Source organism: Vespa crabro, chromosome 24 (genome assembly GCF_910589235.1).
Source record: "Vespa crabro chromosome 24, iyVesCrab1.2, whole genome shotgun sequence".
Taxonomy (NCBI): Eukaryota; Metazoa; Arthropoda; class Insecta; order Hymenoptera; family Vespidae; genus Vespa; species Vespa crabro.
In genome coordinates, this window is record NC_060978.1 from 482,087 (window position 1) to 488,586 (window position 6,500).

A 6,500-nucleotide genomic window follows, 5' to 3' on the forward strand; every position below is an offset into this window, starting at 1 on the left:
ATATATATATATATACATATATATATACATGCAAAGAGAATGATATACGTAAAGACATACGGAACAAACACACTCGCGTGAACGAACAAAATGGGAATGAGAGAAAAACAAAATAAAAACCGTGCTCGACAGAGATATGCTCGAAACGTACCTACCGACTTACATACAAGCAACCACAAAGATATGCATCATGTATACGCGACTCTTGAAACCATTTTACCAGATTTGTCATTATTTAATTATTTCGGTTGTATTTTAAAATGCAATTAAAGCTCAAATAAATATATATGTTATAAACTATAAAGGAGCCGTTAAAGTTTAATTTCTCACAATAAATATTTCCCCCTTCCTTTATTATTTATAGATTTCAGGAACGGACGTATATAGAAAATTAATTACTGACGAGATATTGAAAGGCGATTGAAAATATTATATAAACGATCTTTGAAGTCGAACGAGAATAAATTGACGAAATTCTTTAATTTTTCTTTTTTCCTTTTATTCATTTATTCTTTTTTTTTTTTTTCCTTCATTAAATTATACGCAAAGAAGAAGCGCACGGTCGTAGTACGTAATGTCCTTCAACGATCTTACTAGATCGTTAAAGGCGTATCCGCATTTCGCTTTCTTTCAACTTAGCTTTCGCATTAATTAGAAATACCGGTATACGTTTCTACGTGATCGTGCTACGTGTCCGCGCTAAGAACGCGAGAGCGCGAACGCGAGCGCACACGTACCTTATCTGTGCGCTCTACGGAGGCATTCGAATTTATGCACGAGGACGTCGAGCGTTCGAATACTTAATAGACACGATCTTGAAGTTGTGCACGCTGGGGTCTCGTACGATCGCTAATTCGGTATCATAGAGTATCACATCGAATGTGTGCACGCCATCGCGCAATGAGAAACAGATACAACCCTTCTTACGTGGCCGGTACTACCCTCTTCTCTTCTTCTGAGAGGCGTACGAGTGAGTGCGCGCGCGTGTTCGCATTTAAAGGAATAGACACGACCGGCGGATAAACTAGATAAACCGGGGGGAGGGGGGAACTATGTAAAGCATATTACGAGCGGACAATTTTGCTTATCAGGGACCGAAGACGTTCAACGTGTAGATAAGATCTGCCTGAAGGCCGTCGGTTTCCTTCGAGAAGAACCTTTCGTTGTTGTGTCCCTGTTTTCTTCTTTCTATTTTTCTTTCTTTCTTTCTTTCTTTCTTTCTCTCTCTCTGTCTCTTCTTCACCCTCAGCGTCGGTTTCGCGCTCGCGCGCGTCGGCGTTTCTCTTCTTTTTCAACCATTCTCGGTGCATAATGACGACTTCGAGTCGGTGGACGCCAGGCTCCAGCCAGCAAATCACGATGAAGGTCGACCCGGTGAACGAGCTAGAGAAGGAAGGCAAAGAGAAAGAAGGAGGAATCGGGGGGGAAGATGAAGGGGGGAGAGAGGAGTCGCAGAAAACCGGTCGACCACTCGTCCTCTTCATAAGAGATACGCCGCATGCCGCAGATACGCGAATACTTTTATTTTAACCGTAATGCGCTAATGAATTGATACAGCATCGAGAAGCTCCCTCTCTGCTGCTCTCTTCTACGAGCGAGCTCGATCAACCTTCTCCTCCTCCTCCTCCTCCTCCTCCTCCGTCTTCTCTTTCTTCTTCTTCTCCTTCGCTACTACTACCACCTTCTTCTTCTTCTTCTTCTCCTTCTTTTAGTCCCCTCTCGCCTACTACGTCCGGAATCCTCACGGAGAACCACCGGGGATGGATCCGGCGCATACTTTACGCGTATTCGAAATTCGAGAATGCATCGAGAATATCGCTGGTTAACTTCGTTTCCAACGCGTTAACTCCATCTTTGTTGCGGTCCTACAATATATATATGTATGCGTGTATGTGCATATATGTACATATATGTATATATATATATATATATATATATATATATATATATATATATATATATATATACGCAAAGAACTTGTACGTTACAATTTACATCTAACATCGTTTTTACGATCGCTATCAAAGGGAATCCAACGAAGTAAAAGATAATTACGTTTTTTTTCTTTTTTCTTTTTTTCTTTTCTTCCTTTCTCCCTTTTCCCTCTCCCCATCGTTTTATCGATAACAAACCCAAGATGGAAATAGGAGGAATCATTTCTAAAAATCAAACGAAATTACGATCGCTTTCCCCCTTTTGGCCATTAAGTAAAGAACTACCCCCTACCACTTGGATGATTTTGATAGCGAAGGACCTTTCTCGGTAAAAGTTCCTAGAGCTACGCTTACGCTAGGGAGACGTAAGAAGGATTTATGAAGGGCAAGGAGAAAGAAGAAAAAGCTTTCGAGACTACGACGATGAGAAGGTGGAGAGGAAGAAGGTGCGGAGAGTCGGGGACGGGATGAGGAGGTGTGCGGAGGGGAGGGGGGATCCACTCGGTGAGCTCCGAAAAAGAGGGAAGACGGATGGATAACGGTAACGATAAAGAATTTAAATCTTGTACTATCTAAGCGAGCGGCCGGTAAATCCTCGATAAGGCTCTCTCGCTTCTACGGAGTCGGGCTATTAAGGGCTCCTGCAACTGATTTAGATGGTAGGTGGGCCTCTCGACTTGATACATGACGCTCGTCGTAATCACGGGCAGTTACATGTAATTGATTAAAAAAGGACGCTCGCGATCCACGTCGCATTCATTAAGCCCGGTTCGCAAAAAAGTGACACCGTAGTACTGTAATTTGTCAAGCGTTTTTCGTTAATTGCTTTCGTGGAATATTATAACGTGCATTGATGGGAAACGTCAAATGTACGAAGGACGACAAAACGCATTTTGGTAACGAATTATTACGTTGTTGTAATTGTGTTGTTGTTATTATTATTATTATTATTATTATTATTGTTATTATTGTTATTATTATTCTTTTTTTAATTGTTTTATTTCTTTTTAATTTTTTCACATAACTTATTATTACGTTTTTAAATGTAATCAAGGGGGAAAAGAGAAAGAAGTATAAGAAAGGAAAACGTAAGACCGTATTGCTATAAACGGCAGAACAAGGTAATCTAAATTTTGATATATCGAGTATCGACGGTGAAACGAATTCGTTGGTTTCGCGACGATAACGATATAATTATCGATATGAATTAGACGGAAATATTTAAATTACGGACATTTCTGTCATTTCTTTTTCTTTTTTTTTCTTTTTCTTTTTCACTGTAATCGTAAACGACAGAGGAAAGAACGATAACCAGTTTGTATATATATATATATATATATATATATATATATATATATATATATATATATACACACACACACGAGGAAAATCATTTCGAGAACGACAAATTTCTTCGAACGCGATATCTCCTTAACTTTCTTCTTTGACGGCGTTTCGATTAGTCTCGGTAATAATGTTTATCGAAATATCAACGAGTATCGAACGTGTTTTAAGACATTCCATTTGGGCTCGGTGTATTTATGAAAACAATTAATGAAAGACCGGCAGCATGGTTTTCGAATGGTTAACATAGCAAGCGTAATTATCGGCGCCGACGTCTAATTAGATTCGTTCTGTTCGTCTAAATCGTCACGCACTCACGTACCTTACATGCATATGTATGTATATGTAAATAGGTTAGATACATTCTATGTCGAGGAAGGCCACCAATAGTCTTTACCGATCGCATCCTTTCGCGCGACTATCGTTATTATCGTAAACGATATATAAAAGCGCGAAACTACTATCAGCTAGTCTCGTTCAATCGTGTAGACTCAATGGTTAATAATTATTGAGCGTCTGTTTTTTTCAAGTTTGCATTCGTTTTCAGAAATAAGACGACGAAAACTAAAACTCGACGATTCGAGACAGAAATGATGATGCAGTGGTTATATATTCTTATTCTTGTACAAGTATGTAAGTATACATAGATTTACACTGGGAAAGTGCACAAACGGTGAACGCGAGAAGTCGAGAAACTTAAAAGACGAGAAAGAGAGAGAGAGAGAGAGAGAGAGAGAGAGAGAGAGAGAGAGAGAGAGAGAGAGAGAGAGATGCCGAGAAAAGAGGTAGGTAAAGAAGATTGTATGAGATAGAAGAAGAAGAAGACGAAGAGAGAGAGAGAGAGAGAGAGAGAGAAGAGGGCAAGGAGGAAGAAAAGAGGGCTTACGAACCTCACCTACTCTATTGCCCGGGGCCGGTAATGAATTCGTCTAATGGGTCGTAAAGAATGCGATCTTATGGAGCAGAGAGGATAAAATAAAACATCGGCAGAGAGGCTACCGATTCTCGAACGGCCCTTAAACTAACCCTCGCTTTAAAGGAACGAGCCCTCATCCCTCTCCGCCCGCCCACGGTATTTAAACGCTCTCGCTCTCGTCGATACACACCGACATCGATGAGAAGTTTTCTTACTTCGCTATAGTGGAGGCTTAACAAAAAGGGAAAATGAAAAAAAGGATGAAATAAAAAAAGAAATATATATATATATATATATATGTATATGTATACATTTTTTTCGGCCGATGAATGGATATACCAAAGAAGTAAAAGTGATAATCTTTTGCTTCTTGTGAATCCAAAAATGATTTTATTGTCGAAAACGAATCGATTACAATTACATAAATAGATACATACATACTAATGAATGTGCTTATGAATTTCACGAGTATTTTCACATTTCAGAATTCATATCCGTCGGATTATTAATTTTGATTTTTTTATTGATTTGACGAGGAACAAAGAAAAAAGAAAAAAAAAAAGAAAAAGAAAAAGAAAAAAAAAGAAAAGAAAAAACTGTCGGAATAATACGACAGTTATATGTGTAAGTAAATCATTAGAATTGACATAAATTCAATGATATATTTTAAGGAGCAAAGAACCTTAAAAATCCGTAACCGTCTTGTCCAGATAAGAGATAGGTCTCTCGCCTCTCTTTAAGAGCCCACGTCAAAGATAAAGGAAAAGAAGTTTGAGAGTCGCTGGCGCGGATCCAGGGAGTCCGGTGTTGACGACATCGGTGCCCTATCGAAATCCGTAATTCTTCGACGATTGGCCCCTTCCTTCGCCCCTCGGCCCCCCCTCCTCCTCGATGAACCTACCAGGCGCAAATCTCTCTTTCTCCTTCGACCTTCTTTCCGTCGCTCTCGCTGCTCTACCCTCCCCCCTTAAACCCCACTCCACCCTTCTCTCTTGTCGTTTGTCTCTCATTCCAAAGGATCCAAGCCGGTTAGGGTTTCTTCCTTTTCGACCGATGGATCCTCCTACCAAAACTATCTCTCCGATTTTCTCTTGCAAAAGTACCATTCAGGAAGGATGCAATCCGTGTCTCCGTGTTAACGCAGTTCGTCTTGAACGAGTCCTGACATTTCTGTTCTTTATGTGCACCGCTCTAAGAACTATGGGGGATCCCTAGTTACTATCTGTACCATAAAAGAGAGAGAGAGAGAGAGCGAGGGTGATGTGCTGGGAATCTCTGTCTCTTTTTATCTTTCTCTCTCTTTCTCTCTCTCTCTTTCTTCTCTCTCGTACCATTAAACGATGGGTATATATGGACAACGGTCTAACTAGCGGAATCCAACGATTCTCTCCCTTGACTCTCTCTCTCTCTCTCTCTCTCTCTCTCTCTCTCTCTCTGTCTCTCTATCTCTCTCATTTTCTTTCTCTGTCTTCTTTCTTCGTCCCACTTTATTCCATGTTCCATTCTCGCGCTCGCACTCGCCGTGTGTCAGCCTTTCCTCTCTGGTTCAGCCGTTCGAGAGGGAGACCGAGAACGAGACGGAGGAGGCATTAGAGAGCCACCAAAAAGCAGGAGAGATTCGACGATAGCCAGAAGATTTGTAGTGGTCGTGGCCAGCCGATAACCAGCCAGCCGCTTGTCCCTACGAAGGATCGTTCCGTACCCACTTCATGCCCGGTCACGTCGATGACATCGGGCCTTAATCCACACCGAGGGCTTACCGTTGTAATACGCGCTTACGTTCGTACGAAGACGAACCGCTCCTCCTCCTCTCGTCTATTCCATCTCGTCTCTTTAACATCGACTTTATTCTTCGTATAATTAGTATTTTTACGATATTACATTTATTTCTCCTTTGGTTTTTTTTTTCTTTTTTTCTTTGTCTTTTTTTTTTTCCTTTAACATCACGCGTGATATCGATTTCATACGAATGTAATATCTCGAAAATCTATGTATATATACACACGAAATTATTTTTATTATCTTATATCATGACAAACGACAGAGATTATTGACCGGTGCTTTCCTTTTCGTAAAGACTTTCGTCGTAAAGGCTACGTAGAAAGCGAAACGAGATAAGGAATTAAAAAGAAAGAAAGAAAGAAAGAAAGAAAGAAAGAAAGGAAGGAAAGAAAAGAGAAGAAAAAAGAAACGAGAGGAAAAAAAGAAGGAAAATAAAAGAAAAAAATAAACTGGTAAGTCGTTCGCCTTAGAGACGTTCGACGACCGCGAGCCGATTTTTAGGCGTGATTTTTAGGCAGAAACGT

At 40.3% G+C, this 6,500-nt stretch overlaps 1 protein-coding gene across 8 annotated transcripts in view; it reads left to right on the forward strand.

Moving 5' to 3' along the window:
* LOC124432333 (protein tiptop) overlaps positions 1-304 on the forward strand; it is a 147,123-nt gene extending 146,819 nt beyond the window's left edge. For all 8 annotated transcript variants that reach the window (XM_046981231.1, XM_046981234.1, XM_046981236.1 and 5 more), the window contains one exon: positions 1-304. This exon is cut by the window's left edge and continues 7,239 nt beyond it. The gene's annotated coding sequence lies outside the window, so the exon portion shown is untranslated.
* Positions 305-6,500: the final 6,196 nt, after the last annotated feature.